Source organism: Mauremys reevesii, linkage group 12 (genome assembly GCF_016161935.1).
Source record: "Mauremys reevesii isolate NIE-2019 linkage group 12, ASM1616193v1, whole genome shotgun sequence".
NCBI classification, from domain to species: Eukaryota; Metazoa; Chordata; order Testudines; family Geoemydidae; genus Mauremys; species Mauremys reevesii.
This window is the reverse complement of record NC_052634.1, coordinates 48,240,745-48,261,419: the sequence shown is the minus strand read 5'-3', so window position 1 is coordinate 48,261,419 and position 20,675 is coordinate 48,240,745. Positions and strand designations below refer to the sequence as shown.

The window sequence follows — 20,675 nt, the reverse complement described above, 5'->3', positions numbered from 1 at the left end:
TGAAATGTAAGTACAATACTTATATTCAAGTGATTTATTTTTATAAATATTGCATCTGATTATGTAAGCCAGTAGTTTTTAAGTGAGGTAAAACTTGGGGGTATGCAAGAGAAATCAGACTCCTAAACCCACTGATTTAGTGCAGGTACCACCAGTAACATAGAACCCTGCAAAAACTTCTAGTGCAGATGAATTTGAGAGCAAGCCGGAGAGAAACAGCTGCGGAGCATGCTAGAAAGGGTTGACCTGTCCGCATTGTCTGTGCCTGACTGGCTGTCATGTGGCACAGAGGAGCCTGTGAGAGGTATGGCACAGCAAGAGGGTTTGATTAGTTGCTAGGAGCTCCACATGCTAATCAGGAGGTGTGTTTCTGTAAATAGCGACATAAACATCTTATAATGGCCAGTCTTCTAAAGCTGTCTCAATTGTGCTTTAATGAAATGGGAACCTGGTTTTAGATTTTTGTTCTTTAATTCGCTGGGGGTGAAACCCCTTGTATGAAAACATTCACCATGGGAATAAAGCTTGCGCACATTAGCCTGGGTATGTAGCCGAGCACAGCTTTATTAAGACTATACTTTCAGGGATCATTTCTATAGTTTGTAACTAGAGAATTGTGGTTGAAAGTGTCTGACCTTGCTAACCACGATGAGGAGTTAAAGTGTTCTTTTCTGAGCATGAAGTGAGTGGACAGTGTTGCTTTAAGGCACTTGCTGTCTGCTATTGATGACTGTTCTTGCTTTCCTTTTAGGAAGCTGTTAGGAAGAGAACACAGACTGAGTGGTTAGTCCTTATAAAACAAATTTAAAAATAAATGTTTTGGTTTTCTTTTCTGTTATCTGAACTTGTTTAAAGCTGTTGTTTAGTGGCAAGTCTTAATTTCTTTTAGTAGAATTTGGAAGAAAAGTAAAGGTAGTGTGAAAACTGGTGTTTTAAAGGTTTCTAATTCAGTTCTTACTGAAAGTTTTTTAAATTTTCTTTATGCTGCTTTCTCTCTCTTTTTTTCTTGTAATCTATTTCAGAATTTAGGTAGGGTCCTGTGTCTGCACGTTCTCTTCCTTTTGCCCTTGCTTCTCTCTTCTTCCCTTCCCTTTTTTTGGGAAGCCCCTATTTTTTACTTCTCCTGCTCTGGCAGGGGGTACGCAGTTTGCTCTTGGCCCCAAGCCCATCAGACAATCCACACAGGATCTGAGAGTTGCTGTCTCTTGGCCGTATAGTGGGTAGAGGGTTCTAAAGCTGTGTCAGGGTATGTCTACACTATGGGATTATTCCGATTTTACAGAAACCGGTTTTTGGAAACAATCAAGTGAACGCGGCCACACTAAGCACTAAAGAACTAGAGAAGCAAATGGCTGCTCCAGGTCAGAGCCCCAGACATCGGGCAGAAACAATGAGCTGCATGTCATTCTAGGGGGTGCCCCTGCAGCAACCCCACCCATTGCTTCCCTCCTCACCCACCCCTCCTGGGCTACCGTGGCAGTTATCCCCCCATTTGTGTGATGAAGTAATAAAGAATGCAGGAATTTGAAACAACACTGACTTTATTGCCTCTGCAAGTAGAATTCAAAGGCAGGAAGGGGAGGGCAGCCTCCAGCTGCTATGATATTCCAGGCAGGACTGAATCTCCATTAGACAAAGCTTAAAGAAGGGAATGACCTGGGAGTCATTCCCATTTTGCCAAGCACCCTGGCCGACCTCACTAAGGCCAACCAGGAGCACTCACGGGATGACAATGACAGATATCAGTCCTCCCATAGCATCTGCCCTCAGGAAGGGAAAGAAAGGGGATGCTGCTGTGTAGCGCTGCTGCACCGTGTCTGCCAGCAGCATCCAGTAGACATACGGTGACATTGAAGAAAGGCGAGAAACAATTTTTTTCTGTTTGCTTTTGGGGGGGGGGGAACATATACCCTGAACCACCCGTGACAATATTTTTGACACTTCAGGCTTTGGGAACTCACCCAAGAATTTTCTTGACTAGCTTCACCTCTGCACCAACTTGCACTTTTCCTATGTGAGCCTGGCTAGCTCAGTTGGTAGAAGCAGCAAAGAGTCTTGTGGCACCTTATAGACTAACAGACGTTTTGATATAAACTCGTAGTGTTGACTGGGCCAGAGAGAGCAGCAGGTTTCCCCTATTGTTTCTTGCTCTTGTTTTCTTGACTAGTTTCTCCTCTGCACCAACTTGCTCCTGTGCTTCATGAGCCTGACTAGCTTAGTTGGTAAAGTATCAGACTTTTAATCTGGGGATCCACAGTTCAAATCCATGGTCAGGTGATAAACTACTCATGAAGATCTTAAACTGTCTTTCTCATGTCCTCTTTGATGTTACTTTTTCTCTGCAGGATTTTCCCTTTCCTCAGAAGGGCCTTTTTCTGTGTGGGTTTGAACGGGCAACTTCCTGACAGCCCCTCTGTCCTTGCAGCCTGGAGGAATAAAGGCCTCTGGGCATATAGCATGTTCCTCCCCTGTCTTGTGTATCTACACACACACACACACACACACACACACACACACACACACACACACACACACACACACACACACACACACACACACACACACACACACACACACACACACACACACACACAGAATATCCCTAAGGAATTAGAATCACCTGCTGCCTTCCCCTTTCCTGCTGGATCCCCAAATGAAGATGCTCTTCAGCCTAAACCCATGTCCCCTCTTTTCCCAGTGCCCCTCAATCCCAACCCTCAGTCCCTCCTATGCTCACTGCTCCTCACTCCCAACCAGAGCCTGCTCCTCTTCACCCTTCTCCTCTGTCCCAACCCACAGCCCCCTCCTATTCCCAGTGCCCCTCAATCCCAACCCACAGGCCCCCCCGCCTCACGCTGCTCCTCAATCCCAACCGATGGCTCCCTCCTTCCCTCCAGCAGCAGGTGCTTCAGACCCCCTCAGGAAGATTTTCTTGCAAGGTTTCGTGTATGAGTCTGCATGCGGATTTTACAGTATGTTGGAAATAGGTTGGGTTGCTTGCCGAAATGATCACTTGTGGCTGGTGTTGGATTCCCAGTCTTCATGTTACAGGGGCAGGAGAAATAAAGGGTTGTTATCCTTGCTGTGTGAACCAAGGGCAGCACAACTGTGCTTGGCAGACCCCGATTGAAGGACTCACCCTCAATTCAATAGCACTTGCTAGGCAGGGGACACCGGTTCCAAAGCCAAGTGGGCCAGGGTCTGGCTGTCAATGCTAAAATTTAGGTGTTAGACCAATGTTAGGACAGAGTGGCTGTGGAGGGATGAGTGAATCCCTAAACAGCATAGTGAGTATGGTGCCTTCTTATTTCTCTCCTTTTCCACCCAGGATGGCAGGTGAACTCTACAGAGGCACCTCTGGGCTTGCACTGACTAAGGACAACAGCTGTGAGTGGGGTGCAGAGCAGGGATGGCTCATGTTAAAGGACTTTTGGTTGCCGGATTTACGAGCTGTAGGGAGAAGGACCCTGCCCAGCTTATTTGGGGGTGGGACTTTCCCTCGTGGTTTATGTTTATGTGTTGGGGCTGCTGACATGACTTCTACTAACCTTGGGCTTACATTGCAGTGTAGACATACCCTGAGAGGGCATCTATACTGTGACAAAATCCCTGTGGCCCGGCTGGCCTGGATGATCTGATTTGGGCTCCTGGGGCTCAGACTGGAGCCCAGGCTCAGAGACCCTCACCCCTCGTGGAGTCTCGGAGGCTGGGCTGAAGCCCAAGTGTCTACACTGTAATTTTATAACCCTGCAGCACAAGCCCCACAAGCCTGAATCAACTGACTCAGGGTTTGAGAATAGTGACTTGGGTGTGTTAATGGCAGTGTAGACATAATGCCAGGCTATGTCCACACTACAATGAAACACCCATGGCTGTCCTGTGCCAGTGCAGGCTCCCAGGCTAGGGCCGTGGGGGTGGTAAATTTGCAGTGTAGACATCTCGGCTCAGGCTCAATATCGGGCTCTGGGAGCCCTCAAGGTTGGGAGGGAGTTTAGCAAGCAAACAAGGTAGAACGGCAGTGGAGTATTACCCTGGACTCAATGGCATTTCTCCATTGGTCTGTCTGCTTTGGGGCAGGGACAATAACACGTCCTGCTGCATTCGTTATTTCAAAGGGCGGTTTAGGATTTTCATTCTCACACACGGTGCACAAAGCAGGACTCAACCCTCGGTGTAAACTAAATGAGCCGCCCACAGGTTCTGCCAGCCACAATGAGACATTCTGTGTGAGAGCCCAGACCTGCCCCTGTCCCAGAGGAAGCGGGATCATCTGTGACAGGCTGGACCACTGACCTATCAGCTCTTAACTCCCAAACTTTCAGTAAGTCTGTTATCAGTGCCTGTGAGTGTAATTTAAACAACTATACTGGGCTGGACCAAAGAGCTCTGTGTTTTGTCCTCCCACAGTAACCAATACCAGGTTACCCAAGAGTTAGTCAATAAGGCACCACTGGGAATTGAACCCAGGATCTCCTGTTTACAAGACAGGTGCTTTAGCCAGCTAAGCCATGGTGCCTGCTTGTGCCTGTGGCAACAGCACAGTCTCTGCCCACACCTGCCTCCCTGCCATCCCCACCGGGGCCTGAAAAGCTTTGCTTGTGTTTGGATTCTGCAAAGCAGAGGAGCAGGTGAGGTTTTCCTTGCAAGTAAGTGTGTGTGTGTGTGTGTGAGAGAGAGAGAGAGAGAGAGAGAGAGAGTCTTTGGCCAGGTCTGCACTACAAGGTTACTTCAGTATCATTATATTGCTCAGGTGTGTGAAAAACACACAACGCTCCCTCGGTCGGCAGCTTGTGGCTGGTGCACACACTGCAATGCCACATCTGGCGACAAAATTGCCCTGTTTTGGTGACAAAATAAAACCACCTCGACGAGAGGCCTAGAGCTTTCTGCAGCAAACTTAAAGTGACAAATGTCAGTGTAAATGCTGCTGGTCATTATATCACCATAACTGGTCTCCACCAGTATCCCACCATGCCTGCCGTAAACTCACCTGCCCTGCATTCCTGCTACAGAGGCTGGGTCCCTCCCATTTCATAGCTCCAGAAAGTTCTGACAGCTGAGCCACTATCTAACCGGGATTAGCTTGATAGAACTGCATTGCCAGCCTAAGTAATGTAATTACACCAACCTAATTTTGTAGTGTAGACCTGTCCAAAGAATCACACACAAACCTTGGGAGCAAAACTTCATCTGCTCCTCTGCTTTATAGAATACAAACACGAACAACACTTGTCAGGGCCCAGTGGGGATTGGCAGAGAGTCAGGTGTGGGCCATCTTTATCCCAGGAGAGATGGACTCTAAGGGTACGTCTCCATTGCAATGTAAGCCCAGGTGTGGCACGCTGTGCTCAGAGCAGCACTTAGAAGCCCCATATTCACCACTCTCATATAATGATGACATGGTTTGCTGAAAGTCTGCCTTGTGATGTATCATTTCAAAAGTCTTGATCTGTTGAACATTAATATCTTGTTGGATTGTGTGTGCTCGCATTGATTGGGAAGTTATGAAGTTTTGCTCTGTGTGCGTTACTGAGATATGTTATGAGGTTGGGAAATGCCCCCCACCAGCCTTTCAGGTGCGACAACGGAGAAGCCAGACTCGCTGCTGGCCCATTGAAGGGATCCACACTCCCAAGGACTAGCCCAGGAACCGTGTACAATGCAGGCTTCTCTGAGATAGCACAGCGACAATGGACACTGCTTGACTCACATCGTAGCAAAGGAGCTTCCTAGCAAGTTGGAAGAAACTATGAAAGAGGGGAAGAGACATCATGACTTGGCCTCTCTCCCCCACAACTCAGCAGCTGGAAACACACCTGGAGGACAAAGACTGAACTGAACTGATTCAGAAATCAGAAGAGAATAATAACAATAATACTTGCAAACCAAAGTCCCCAACCAGACTAGTATTAGTTTTTCAGCAGAAATTTTTCAGTTTGGGGAATTTTGTTTTCTCAGTCAGACCTTGCCAAGGGAAGCAGGGAGAAAATGTTTGAGTTGCCTCCTTCAGAACAGCTTGACCTAGACACTAGCTCTGGTTCACTGCTCTGGCCTTGCTCGGGTTGAGGGTATTTTAATAATTTGGGCAGGTCCCAGGGTGTTTGGGGGAGATGATGAGGATGTTCCCTTTTGAGATAAAAACTAAGAAATACAGCACTAGAGAATTTTTTTTTAAGAAATCTGGGATTTAGACATTTTATTTAAAGCAAGGGAGTTCTGAGTTTCTGAGACGGTTTTTGTTTGCAAGAAGGAACATTGTTTGATCTGTCATTGTCCATCAGCTGAAATCAGTTCCAATCCTCTAAGTGTCTAGTTTATGTTTTCATCAGTTAAACAAAGGTATCATACGAATGTACATTTGCAGATCCCTCTTCTCCAGGAGCTGTGCTGTGCAGAAGAACAAGAGCCACATCCAGCTGCAGTTCAGGAATCTGATGACCAAAGAGCCAATAAATGTTCTGAGGGCTGGAGAAAAATGCCTTCTAGTGATTTATTGAACGAGCTCAACCTGTTTAGCTTATCAAAAGAAGATTGAAAGGTGACTTCATTGAAGTGTTGAAGGGCCTTAATGGACAGAAGAGATTGGGTATAAAAGGGCTCTTTAATCGAGCAGAGAAAGGCATAACAAGACCCAGTGGCTGGAAGGTGAAAAGAGACAAATTCATATTACAAATAAGACACAAATATTCAACAGCGAGGATGATTCACCACAGGAACAAGCTACCAAGGAAAGTGGTGGATTCACCATCTCCTGATGTCATTTCATGAAGACTAGATGGTTTTCTGGAATGTGTTTGCCCCAAAAGTAGCTCTTGTGTCATTCAGGAGGCCTGTGATATGCAGGGGGTCGGATTAGATGCTCTAACGGTCTCTTCTGGTCATAAAGTCGACCAATTTCTGAAAAACTGAGTGTAGCATTGGGAGCAGCGTCTGATGTTTTCCTGTCTAGCCGGCTTGCTGCCTAGAACGAACGCTCCTTGAGTGGGGTGATCCACAGGGAGTAGCTCAAACCTCCCAAGTGCCTGGCCAGGGGCAGGACATTAGCCCAGCAAGGGAGGGGTGTGGCAGTGACATCACAAAGGCCTTTTGCAGGACCTCAGACTATTGGTCAAAGGTGGTGGGGAGGTGATGATCTCACAGAGAGATGCTGACATCAGCCAGGCAGGACAGGGGCGAGGGGCCAGGGAAACCTCAGAGACCCCTGTGGCTTTGCTTCAGCAAGTCTCCTTCTCCAGGTCTCTCTTTGAGGACTGAGGGAGTATTCGGGTTCATGGACGTGAGCGCCAGGAGGAACCTCTTTCGAGTTTTCTCCTTCCCTTTTCCTGATTTTACTAGAAAACAGCCGTCCCTGTTTAGAAGGTAAGAGCCTCCTTGAGGTTTGAAACCTGTTCAGTCTGATCCATCTGGTGACAGTTGAATTTTAGGCATGGAAAACACGACCTTAAGGAGGCAGAATTTTATTCCGTACCTGGGATTTTGTCCCTTAAAATCACTGGGGACATTAGGGTTTGTCCTTTTTGTTTCACCTTTTCCTCCATCCATCCCTCCCTCCTTTCTCTTCGTCTCTTGCTTCTTTTGTCCTTTCTCCTGTTCCCCTCCCAAAACCAGGAACAGTGTCGGGGTGTGTTTGGGGCGGGGGCAGAAGAGGGGGATGGGCGGCACTGGGGAGGGGAGCTTGGGGGTGTTGGGGCGGGGCAGAAGAGGGGATGGGCGGCATCGGGGAGGAGCTCGGGGGTTGGGCACGTGGGCAGAGAAGGGGATGGGCGGCACTGGGGATTGGGAGCTCGGGGGTGTTTGGGGGAGGGTAGAGAGGGGATGGGCGGCACTGGGGAGGAGCTTGGGGGTGTTGGGGCAGGGGCAGAAGAGGGGATGGGCGGCATCGGGGAGCTCTGGGGGTGTTTGGGGCGGGGGCAGAGGGGATGGGCGGCACTGGGGAGGGGGCTCAGGGGATGATGGGGCGGGGGCAGAAGAGGGGATGGGCGGCACTGGGGAGGGAGCTCAGGGGGTGTTTGGGGACGGGGGCAGAGAGGGGAAAGGGAGGTCGGGGTGTTGGGGTGGGAGCAGAAGAGGGGATGGGCGGCACTGGGGAGGGGAGCTTGGGGGTGTTAGGGGACGGGGCAGAGACGGGGATGGGCGGCACTGGGGAGGAGGAGCTCAGGGGGTGTTTGGGGCGGGGTCAGAGAGGGGATGGGTGGCACTGGGGAGGGGAGCTCAGGGGGTGCTTGGGGTAGGGGCAGAGAGGGGATGGGCGGCACTGGAGGAGGGAGCTCAGGGGTGTTTGGGGTGGGGGCAGAAGAGGGGATGGGCGGCACTGGGGAGGGAGCTCGGGGTGTTTGAGTGCGGGAGCAGAAGAGGGGATGGGCGCATCGAGGAGCTCGGGGGTGTTGGGGCGGGGCAGAGAGGGGATGGGCGGCACTGGGGATTGGGAGCTCAGGGGTGTTTGGGGTAGGGGCAGAGAGGGGGATGGGCGGCACTGGAGGAAGGGGAGCTCGGGGTGTTTGGGGCAGGGGCAGAAGAGGGGATGGGCGGCATCGGGGAGTTCTGGGGTGTTTGGGGGCGGGGCAGAGGGGATGGGCGGCACTGGGGAGGAGCTCAGGGGTTGGGGCGGGGCAGAGACGGGGATGGGCGGCACTGGGGAGGAGCTCAGGGGATGATGGGGCGGGGGCAGAAGGGGATGGGCGGCACTGGGGAGGGGAGCTCGGGGGTGTTTGGGGACGGGGCAGGGAGGGGAAAGGGAGGTCAGGGGTGTTGGGGGCAGGGGCAGAGGGGATGGGCGGCACTGGGGAGGGGAGCTCAGGGGGTGTTTGGGGAAGAAGAGGGGATGGGCGGCACTGGGGAGGAGCTTGGGGGTGTTAGGGGACGGGGCAGAGACGGGGATGGGCGGCACTGGGGAGGGGAGCTCAGGGGTGTTTGGGGCGGGGTCAGAGAGGGGATGGGTGGCACTGGGGAGGGGAGCTCAGGGGGTGTTTGGGGCGGGGTCAGAGAGGGGATGGGTGGCACTGGGGAGGAGCTCTGGGGGTGTTTGGGGTAGGGGCAGAGAGGGGATGGGCGGCACTGGAGGAGGAGCCTGGGGGTGTTTGGGGTGGGGGCAGAAGAGGGGATGGGCGGCACTGGGGAGGAGCTCAGGGGTGTTTGGGGCGGGGGCAGAGGGGGCCGCACTGGGGGAGGGGAGCTCAGGGGATGATGGGGCAGGGGCAGAAGAGGGGATGGGCGGCACTGGGGAGGGGAGCTCAGGGGGTGTTTGGGGACAGGGGGCAGAGAGGGGAAAGGGAGGTCGGGGGTGTTGGGGTGGGAGCAGAAGAGGGGATGGGCGGCACTGGGGAGGGAGCTTGGGGGTGTTAGGGGCGGGGCAGAGACGGGATGGGCGGCACTGGGGAGGAGCTCAGGGGGTGTTTGGGGCGGGGTCAGAGAGGGGATGGGTGGCACTGGGGAGGGGAGCTCAGGGGTGCTTGGGGTAGGGGCAGAGAGGGGATGGGCGGCACTGGAGGAGGGGAGCTCAGGGGTGTTTGGGGTGGGGGCAGAAGAGGGGATGGGCGGCACTGGGGAGGGGAGCTCGGGGTGTTTGAGTGCGGGAGCAGAAGAGGGGATGGGCCGCATCGAGGAGCTCAGGGGTGTTGGGGCGGGGCAGAGAGGGGATGGGCGGCACTGGGGATTGGGAGCTCAGGGGTGTTTGGGGTAGGGGCAGAGAGGGGATGGGCGGCACTGGAGGAGGGGAGCTCAGGGGTGTTTGGGGCAGGGGCAGAAGAGGGGATGGGCGGCATCGGGGAGTTCTGGGGTGTTTGGGGCGGGGCAGAGGGGATGGGCGGCACTGGGGAGGGGAGCTCAGGGGTTGGGGCGGGGCAGAGACGGGGATGGGCGGCACTGGGGAGGGGAGCTCAGGGGATGATGGGGCAGGGGCAGAAGGGGATGGGCGGCACTGGGGAGGGAGCTCAGGGGTGTTTGGGGACGGGGGCAGGGAGGAAAGGGAGGTCAGGGGTGTTGGGGGCGGGGGCAGAGAGGGGATGGGCGGCACTGGGGAGGGGAGCTCAGGGGGTGTTTGGGGAAGAAGAGGGGATGGGCGGCACTGGGGAGGGAGCTTGGGGGTGTTAGGGGACGGGGCAGAGACGGGGATGGGCGGCACTGGGGAGGGGAGCTCAGGGGGTGTTTGGGGCGGGGTCAGAGAGGGGATGGGTGGCACTGGGGAGGGAGCTCTGGGGTGTTTGGGGTAGGGGCAGAGAGGGGATGGGCGGCACTGGAGGAGGGAGCTCAGGGGTGTTTGGGGTGGGGGCAGAAGAGGGGATGGGCGGCACTGGGGAGGAGCTCAGGGGGTGTTTGGGGCGGGGGCAGAGGGGCCGCACTGGGGAGGGAGCTCAGGGGGTGTTGGGGCGGGGTCAGAGAGGGGAGGGCGGCACTGCAGGAGGGGAGCTCAGGGGTGTTTGGGGCAGGGGCAGAGAGGGGATGGTCAGCGCTGGGGAGGGACCACGGGGTGGGGTTGGGGTGGGGACAGAGAGGGGATGGGCGGCACTGGGGAGGGAGCTCAGGGGGTGTTTGGGGCGGGGCAGAGAGGGGATGGGTGGCACCGGGAGGGGAGCTCAGGGGGTTGGGGCGGGGCAGAGAGAGGGGAGGCGGCACTGGGGTGGGGAGCTCGGGGTTGGGGGCAGGGGCAGAGGGGAGGGCGGCACTGGGGAGGGAGCTCAGGGGTTGGGGATGGGCGGCACTGGGGAGGAGCTCAGGGGGTTGGGGGCGGGGCAGGGAGGGGATGGGCGGCAGTGGGGAGGGGAGCTCGGGGTTGGGCTGCTCAGGAGCCGCCTCGCGAACGCTTCAAGGCCACGTGACGCCCTCTCGGAAACTCCGCCTCCCGAGACAGCCAATAGGAAGAGGAGGCAGAGCCCTGACCAATGGGAGCGCGAGAAGAAACCTTCCCCCGCCCTCCCCGCCCAGTTCCAGTGTGAGGTTGGGGCTGCAGTGACCAGAGCCCCCAGCAGGGTGCATCGGGGGGGGGGCTGCAGTGACCAGAGCCCCCAGCAGGGTGCATCGGGGGGGGGCTGCACTGACCAGACCCCAGCAGGGTGCATCGGGGGCTGCAGTGACCAGAGCCCCCAGCAGGGTGCAGCGGGGGGGGGCTGCAGTGACTAGACCCCCCAGCAGGGTGCAGCGGGGGGGGGGACTGCACTGACCAGACCCCCCAGCAGTGTGCATCGGGGGGGGGGCGGGCTGCACTGATCACACCCCCCAGCAGGGGCGCTGCCGGCCGGGTGGTTCCCTGCAGTCTGGTGCCAGTCACAGGGAGACCCGCAATAGCCTGACCCCCCCACCCCTGTCCGAGCTCCCGCCCTGCCCCCCTGCCCACTGCCTGTTGAGCAGCCCCCCCTGCGGTGTCTCCACTACCCCCGGCTGTGTCCCCGCAGCTTCCCAGCCCCCAGCTCCTCCGGTGGCCCCACACTTCCTCCCTGCAGCCTGCCCCAGTCCCCCCCGGCGTCCGCGCTTCCCCCCCGACATCGCTCCAACCCCCCTCCCCCCATCGCAGCCTCTGCCCCCAGTGCCCGGCCCTGCTCCCGGGGGCTTGAGAGGCCCCACCCCGGCCGCTCCTCTCCCCACAATGGGAAGCTGCTGGCGCGGAGGAAGGGGGGTCTGGGCCAGGCCAGGTGCTGGGCCGATCCTGGTGAAAGAGAGACGAGCCGGCAAGGCTGAGAGGCCCCTCCCTTGTCTGGGGGGGACAGGGCTCCCACAATTTGGCCAGTGTCACCCTCCCCCATCCAGAGGAGACGTCCGCTCCCAGCAGGCCGTGCTCCATCTCCACCCCGCAGGGGAGCCCCAGTCCAGCAGTGCCCCCACCCCGCCCCCATCAGCAGCCAAGCCGGGAACCTGCCCCTTCTCCCCTGCGAGGGCTGCAGGACTCCCTGCCCCCGCAGCACCAGCCTCCCCCCATGTCCCCGGGGTGGGGTGGGGGCAGGGGGGATTCCTTCTTCCCATTGCCCAGATCCCACCCCCACCCCGGGCTGCCCAGACGGGAGCCAGGGGCTGCAGCAGTTGGCTGCTTCCCCAGGGCTACCAAGGAGCCGCCAGGAGAAGGGACGAGATTCTCCACGGCGCTGCAGCCGTTCACACTGGGACCCGTCTCACACGGGGGAAACTGAGGCACCAGGGAGGGCGAGATGGGCTGCACCAGCTCAGATTGGGAGTCTGGGGGAGAGCCAGGAATAGAACCCAGGAGTCCTGGCTCCATGGGCAGCTTGGGACTCCTCCACTTGGGGAGGCTGGGCGGGCCCGGACTGTGGCCCTGCCCCAAGGCCTGCTGCCACTCAGCCTCCTCCTGCCAAAGCCCCGCCCACACGCCCCCCACACCCCCCCCACCCGCCCCCCGCCGCCCCGCCCACCCGCCCCGTCAGCCCCGCCCACCCGCCCCCCTCCGGCCCCCTTTGGTCCACTCCCCTGACCCCCCCCGCCCACCTCTCACGTCTCTTCCCCCGAGGCCCTGCCACTTGGGCCTCTGCGCCCCCACCCCAAGGCCCCCGCCTGCCTCTCTGCCGTTTGCACCCCGGCCTCTCCCACGGCCCCATGTGGCCGGATGGAGCTGGGAAAGGGCGAAGTGAGGATGGGGCCTTGCGGGGAGGGCGAGTGGGAGCAGGGCCTCTGGGTGGAGCACGGGCCAGGTGCCTCCCCGGGCCCCTTATACCCACCGCCCCTGCCTGGCTCCCGGCCTCCCCGGCTCTAACCACTAGACCCCGCGGCACTGGGACAATTTGTATAGTGGGAGGTGCTGAGAGCCAGTGAACAAACCTGTAAACCCTGCACAGGATGGAAACCACTTCAAGCCAGGGGGTGCACAAGACTGGCCCCCACTCCCTTCCCAGAGCCAGCGGTGGGACCCGGATACCCTGGCTCCCAACCCCCACTCTAACCACTAGCCTGCACTGCCCTGCCACAGCTGGGGAGAAGAACCAGGAGTCCTGGCTCCCAGCCCGGCCGTGGGTGGAGCACGACGTACTGGCCATGGGCTCAGCTGGGCATCGCTTACCATCAGGCTGGATGGTATCCCAGTGCTGACCTCCAGACCCACAGCTCTGCTGGTGCCCCTCACTCCCGACCCGCAGCCCCTTGGTTCCCCCCAGCACTGACGGTGCCCCTCACTCCCGACCCTCAGCCCCTGCTATCCCAGTCCTGACCTCCAGCCCCACAGCTCTGCCGGTGCCCCTCACTCCCAACCCGCAGCCCCTTGGTTCCCCCCAGCACTGACGGTGCCCCTCACTCCCGACCCGCAGCCCCTTGGTTCCCCCCAGCTCTGCCGGTGCCCCTCACTCCTGACCTGCAGCGACTCGGCTTCCCGCGGAGCTCCCTAGTCACTGTGCTGCCGGTGCCCCTCATTCCTGACCCGCAGCCCCTCCTATCCCAATCCTGATCTCCACACCCACAGCTCTGCTGGTGCCCCTCACTCCCGACCCGCAGCCCCCTGGATTCCTCGCTGAGCTCCCCAGTTACTGCGCTGCCGGTGCCCCTCACTACCGACCCGCAGCCTCTGATATCCCAGTCCTGACCCACAGACCCCTGGGTTCCCTTCAGCTCTACCGGTGCCCCTCACTCCCGACCCGCAGCCCCCTGGGTTCCCCCCAGCTCTAGTGGTGCCCCTCACTCCCGACCTGCAGCCCCTGCTATCCCAGTCCTGATCTCCACACCCACAGCTCTGCTGGTGCCCCTCACTCCCGACCCGCATGCCCCTGGATTCCCCGCTGAGCTACCCAGTTACTGCGCTGCCGGTGCCCCTCACTCCCGACCCACAGCCCCTACTATCCCAGTCCTGACCTCCAGCCTCATAGCTCTGCTGGTGCCCCCTACTCCCGACCCGGAGCCCCCTAGTCTCCCTCCAGCTCTGCCGGTGCCCCTCATTCGCGACCCGCAGCCCCTGCTATCCCAGTCCTGACTCCAGACTCACAGTTCTGCTGCTGCCCCCTACTCCCGACCCGGAGCCCCTTAGGCGTCCACCAGCTCTGATGGTGCCCCTCACTCCCGACCCGCAGCCCCCTGGTCTCCCTCCTGCTCTGCCGGTGCCCCTCACTCCCAACTCGCAGCCCCTGCTATCCCAGTCCTGACCTCCAGACTCACAGCTCTGCTGCTGCCCCTCACTCCCGACCCGCAGCCCCTCCTATCCCAATCCTGATCTCCAGATCCACAGCTCTGCTGGTGCCCCTCACTCCTGACTTGCAGCGACTGGGCTTCCCGTAGAGCTCCCCAGTCACTGTGCTGCCGGTGCCCCTCACTCCCGACCCGCAGCCCCTACTATCCCAGTCCTGACCTCCAGACTCACAGCTCTGCTGGTGCCCCTCACTCCTGACCCACAGACCCCTGGGCTTCCTTCAGCTGTACCGGTGCCCCTCACTCCCAACCCGCAGCCCCCTGGGCTCCCCCCAGCTCTAGTGGTGCCCCTCACTCCTGACCCGCAGCCCCTGCTATCCCAGTCCTGACCTCCAGACTCACAGTTCTGCTGCTGCCCCTCACTCCCGACCCGCAGCCCCTCCTATCCCAATCCTGATCTCCAGACCCAGAGCTCTGCTGGTGCCCCTCACTCCCGACCCACAGCCCCCTCGATTCCTCGCTGAGCTCCCCAGTTACTGCACTGCTGGTGCCCCTCACTCCCGAACCGCAGCCCCTTAGGCGTCAACCAGCTCTGACGGTGCCCCTCACTCCCGACCTGCAGCCCCCTGGTCTCCCCCCAGCTCTAGTGGTGCCCCTCACTCCCGACCCGCAGCCCCTGCTATCCTAGTCCTGAACTCCAGACTCTCAGCTCTGCTGGTGCCCCTCACTCCCGACCCGCATGGGTCACCCCTGGAGCAGGTTAAAGCTGCAGGTTGACAGTGGGGTTGCTGCCCCTGTGAACATCTGCTGTAGCACCGCATGGGCAGGGCAGGGAGACCCAGTTATACCCCTCCCCCGCCCCAGCCTGTATCGGGGGATGGGAGCGCTCACACCCTGGGGCCCCTGAGTTGGGACGGAAGGAGGCCCCCGTGCACCAGGGATGCTGTAAGGGCGAACAGGGGCACCCACCCACCCACCAGAGATCTTCTAGGGGGGGAGAGTGGCACCCACACACTCAGGATCTTGTAGGGGGGGGCAAGGGCATCCACACTCCGGGATCCTCTGCAGAGGGACGGACACCCCCACACCCAGGATTCTGTATGGGGGGCAGAGGTACCCGGACACCTGGGCGGGGGATGGGAGCACTGAAACATCCGGGATCTTACCTGGGAGGACAGCGGCGCCTGCACCCCGACATGAGATGGGGGCGGGGGAAGCAGGAGCATTTCCCAGATCCAGGCTGTCCCTGTCTGGCCAAGGCACAGAGCTCACAAGCAGAGTTTAAAGCTCCAGCTGCCAGGCTGTGAAACAAGCCGGGCTCCGTGGCTGGTGCCTGTGATCCCAGCTCCTGGGGAGGCTAAGGCTGGCGGATCACTTGAGCTCAGGAGTTCTGGGCTACAGGGGGCTGTGCCGATCAGGTGTCCACACTAAGTTCAGCATCAATATGGTGATCCCGGGGAAGCTTGGGGTCCCCAGGTTGCCTAAGGAGGGGTGAACTGGCCCCAGTCAGCAATGGAGCAGGTCAAAACTCCCCTGCTGATGAGTAGTGGGATCACACCTGTGAATAGCCCCTGCAGCGTAGCCTGGGCAGACAGTGAGACATGGTCTCTTTTTATACAGACACCCTCCGCAGAGCCTGGAGGGGGGGCTGGGAGCACCCACACAATGGGGAGTCTGACTTGGGGGGAGGGACGCCCCCCTGCAACACAGATCTTGAAAAGGGGAACAGAGACACCCACAGATCCTGGATGGGGGCAGGCAGGGGAAACCACACATGGGAGCTAGTTCCTGGGGTGGGGGACAGAGACACCCACCAGAGATCCTGGATGGGAGCACCCACATGATGGGGATCTTGAACTGGGAGGAGGGAAGCACCATGTACCAGAGGTTCTGAAGGGGGAACAGGGACACCCACACACCAGGTGTCTTGCAGCAAGAGCTGCGGTCTTCATTTACACAGGGCAGTGATGGGGATTTAACCAATTCCTGCGCAGAACTTGTTCCACTAGATAATTAGCCTCACGGTTAAAAAATGGTAATTTCCAGTTGGCGTTTTGTGACATTGACTGCAAACCAATTGGGTCGTGTTCAACCTTTGTCTGGTGAATTAAAGAACCCTTTAAAATCAGATATTCCCCCCTCTGGGAATTTTTAAAACTGTGTATTTAAAATCAGTGACTAAATCCCCTCTTAACCTCCAGTCAATGAAATCAATTGAGTTTCTTCACTCTCTCGCTGTAGACAGAAGAGAACAATGCACATTTTCCTTGTTTTTAAAGGCAAAATTCCTGATCTTTCCAAGGGGATCTTCTGCTTCAGCTGTCAGTTTGGGGAAGGATTTGGCTTCCTGGGCTATAATCTGCCCGCTCGGTTATAATCTGCGGTCTGAAGGGTCAAATTTAGATGAGGCCGTTAGTGCTGCCCCCGTGTAGCCGGAGATGGGCGCTCACAAGCAGAGTTGAAAGCTGGAGCTGGAACGGACCTGGCTGGACACGTGGGGCACAAAGGTTCTCACGTGGGATCCTCGCTGTGCAGCAGGAGGCGGAGGGAAGCTGGTTGTCAGGGCTCAGGGCAGCACCCTGCCATGCTGAGCCGGTGTCTGTGCTAAGCTCGGCATCAATCAGGTGATTCTGGGCAGTTCGGGGTCCCCCGGCTCCCACAGGAGGGTGAAGCAGGTCACCCCTGGAGCAGGTTAAAGCTGCAGGGTGACAGTGGGGTTGCTGCCCCTGTGAACAGCTGCTGTAGCACCGCCTGGGCAGGACAGGGAGAGCCAGTTATACCCCCCCCAGCCTGTATCGGGGGATGGGAGCACTCACACCCTGGGGACCCACCCACCAGAGATCTTCTGGGGGGGAGAGTGGCACCCACACACCTAGGATCTTCTAGAGAGGGACAAGGGCATCCACACTCTGGGATCCTCTGCAGAGGGACAGACACCCACACATCCAGGATTCTGTATGGGGGGCAGAGGTACCCGGACACATGGGCTCCTGGATGGGGGATGGGGGGCACCGAAACATCCGGGGTCTTACATGAGAGGAGAGAGGAGCCTGCACCCTGACATGAGACGGGGGGAGGGGGAGGCAGGAGCATTTCCCAGTTCCAGGCTGTCCCCGTCTGGCCAAGGCACAGAGCTCACAAGCAGAGTTTAAAGCTCCAGCTGCCAGGCAGCAAAATAAGCCGGGCTCTGTGGCTGGTGCCTTTGATCCCAGCGCCTGGGGAGGCTGAAGCCGGCGGATCACTTGAGCTCAGGAGTTCTGGGCTGCAGGGGGTTGTGCCGATTGAGTGTCCACACTAAACTCGGCATCAATAGGGTGATCCCTGGGAAGCTCAGGGTCTCCAGGTTGCCTAAGGAGGGGTGAACCGGCCCAGGTCGGAAACAGAGCAGGTCAAAACTCCCCTGCTGATCAGTAGTGGGGTTGTGCCTGTGAGTAGCCCCTGCAGCGTAGCCTGAGGAAGACAGTGAGACACGGTCTCTTTTAAGACCCCCCCCCCCCGCAGAGCCTGGAGGGGGGATGGGAGCACCCACATGCTGGGGATTCTGACTCAGGGGGAGGGACGCCCCCCTGCACACAGATCTTGAAAAGGGGAACAGAGACACCCACAGAGCCTGGATGGGGGCAGGGGAACCATACATGGGAGCTAGTTCATGGGGTGGGGGACACACCCATATGCTCCGTTGCACCATTCTTAATGAGAAGAACGGGGGCATCCGCACAACACGGATCCTTAACGGGCGGGGGGACACCCATACACTCCACTATTAACCCGGAGGGACAGGGGCACCAGACACCCCCAGTAGCGTGGAGACACCCACATCCACCGGCTCCCTCATTGGGGGTAAGACAGAGGGGATTATAATGGGGCCCAGCGCACCCACGCACCAGGGATTGTTAAGGGTTGAAGGGACAGGGACACCCACACACACTGAGATCACATCATTGGAGGAACGCAAACCCTCCACAGAAGGACCTGGTCTGTTCCATGATGGCAGCCCAGCCTGGGTGAGTCAAAGTCTCCTTTTATACAGGCACGCCCCAGAGATCCTGACTAGGGGGAGAGAGACACCCACCCACCAGAGATCCGTAATGATCTAGGGTGCACCCACACACCAGGGATTCTTATGGGTGGGAGGAATGGAGACAGCCAGACACACTGAGATCACTTCCTCCCAGGAGCCTGGGCCAGACAGGGAGACACAGTCCCCCTTTACAGATCTGCCAGACAACCTTCCTCCCAATCCCTCCACACAATGTTCTTATCTGGAGGTGAAGCCAGGGAAACCACATGGAGGATTCTTATCTGGGGAACGGGGGGACCCACTTACCACCAGAGATTCTTATGGGCAGGAGGAACAGGGACTCCCACCTCTGCAGCATGGGGGTGGGTCGCCTGCTGGGATCATCTGGGCATATTTCACCTCGTCAGCTCCCTGCCATTGCCTTGGGGCCCCTTGTTCGCTGCCTCTGGCACCCAGTTTAGCCTCCTTCCTGAGGGCTGAGACGCTTTGATCTGTCTAAGGTCTGTGGGATCAATACGTGTCATGGTGTAATTCTGTGTTATTCGGGGGTCAGACTAGCTGAGCTAATGGCCCCTTCTGCCCTTAAACGCCATGAAAACATTTCCCTGGTTTCTCCTTGCGCCTGACAGACACCACGGTGAGGGGCCCGATAGAAGGTCCTGGACACAGCGCTCTGGCTCTTACTGTACTTGGGGACGTCAGCGCTTTCCTAGCAAAGCTGCTGCTAAAGCGCTGGATTTGGGGAACGGTTCGGCTCCGGTTCAGAGAGCTGCCTGCGGGGTGTGAACCTGCCACGAGGAGCGGGAAACGCAACCAGCAACGGGAGGCGCTGGCTGAGCTCCAGGCTGCCCCCGTGTGGCCAAAGCTTAGAACTGAGCAGCGGAGTTTGAAGCTGGCGCTGGGAGGGACCTGGACACGCGGGGCACGAAGGCTCCTGCGTGTAACGCTTGTTGGGTGGGCAGATGAGTGTAGCTGATTGCCGGAGTTCAGGGCTGCACCCCGGGGTGCTGAGCAGGTGTCTGTGCTCAGGTTGGCCTCGCTATGATGGTTTCTGGGAAGTTTGGAGCCGCCAGTCTCCCTAAAGAGAGGGGAGCCCGCCCAGGAAAGGAGGCCAAAAAACACTGGTACCAATTGGCAGTGAGACTGCCCTCTGTGAAGAGCCGCTGCAGCCCGCCAGGGAGAGCCGGTCTCTCTTTATGCAGCCCCCCCCCCCCCCCCGCCATTCCTCAGGATGAGGGTTGTGCTCAAAGATCTGTGCCCCGTGTTTTCACCTCCATGTGAAGCGCACAGTGCAAATAACCCTCAGCACATCAGGTCAGTTCCAGGCTTCACTTCCACCCGCTCAGAGCGCAGAGCTCCCAGGCTGAGCCTGAAACTGGAAGCAGGAGACCCTGTAACCTGCTGGGCCCCGTGGCTGGTGCCTGTGATCCCAGCGCCTGGGGAGGCTGAGGCTGGTGGATCGCTTGAGCTCAGGAGTTCTGGGCTGCAGGGGGCTGTGCCGATGGGGTGTCCACACTAAATTTGGCATCAATATGGTGATCCCAGGGAAGCTTGGGGTCGCCAGGTTGCCTAAGGAGGGGTAAACCGGCCTAGGTTGGAAACGGAGCAGGTCAAAACTCCCATGCTGATCAGTAGTGGGGTCACACCTGTGAATTGCCCCTGCAGTGTAGCCTGGGCAAGGCAGTGAGACACAGTCTCTTTTTATACAGACACCCCCTGCAGAGCCTGCAGGGGGGGATGGGAGCACCCACACGCTGGGGATTCTGACTTGGGGGGAGGGAGGCACCCAAGCAACACGGATCTTGAAAAGGGGAACAGAGACACCCACAGATCCCGGCTGGGGGCAGGCAGGGGAAACCACACACGGGAGCTAGTTCACGGGGTGGGGGACAGAGACACCCACCGGAGATCCTGGATGGGAGCACCCACATGATGGGGATCTTGAACTGGGAGGAGGGAAGCGCCATGTACCAGAAGTTCTGAAGGGGGAACAGGGGCACCAACACACCAGGTATCTTGCAGCAAGAGCTGCGGTCTTGATTTACACACGTCAGTGATGGGGATTTAACCAAATCCCGTGCAGAGCTTGTTCCACTAGATAATTAGCCTCATGGTTAAAAAATGGTCATTTCCAGTTGGCATTTTGTGACATTGACTGCAAACCAATGGGGTCGTGTTCAACCTTTGTCTGGTGAATTACAGAACCCTTTAAAATCAGATATTCCCCCCTCTGGGAATTTTTAAAACTGTGTATTTAAAAACAGTGATTAAATCCCCTCTTAACCTCCAGGCAATGAAATCAATTGAGCTTCTACAATCTCTTGCTGTAGACAGAAAAGAACAATGCACATTTCCCTTGTTTTTAAAGGCAAAAATCCTGATCTTTCCAATGGGAGCTTCTGCTTCAACTGTCAGTTTGGGGAAGGATTTGGCTTCCTGGGTTATAATCTGGCCGCTTGGTTATAATCTGCAGTCTGAAGGGTCAAATTTAGATGAGACCGTTAGTGCTGCCCCCGTGTGGCCGGAGAGGGGAGCTCACAAGCAGAGTTTACAGCTGGAGCCTGGGGCGCTCCTGCACAAACTGGGTGGAAAGCCTCTCGCGTGG

The 20,675-nt window shown here is 57.8% G+C and overlaps 2 non-coding genes across 2 annotated transcripts; one reads left to right on the top strand and one right to left on the bottom strand.

The window, feature by feature from the left end:
* Positions 1-568: 568 nt before the first annotated feature.
* LOC120376553 lies at positions 569-785 on the top strand. Its single transcript, XR_005587411.1, has one exon. It is a non-coding gene; the product is annotated as a small nucleolar RNA U3 (small nucleolar RNA).
* A 3,657-nt stretch (positions 786-4,442) lies between these two features.
* On the bottom strand, positions 4,443-4,516 carry TRNAT-UGU. The gene has a single exon. It is a non-coding gene; the product is annotated as a tRNA-Thr (tRNA).
* Between the last annotated feature and the right edge of the window lie 16,159 nt (positions 4,517-20,675).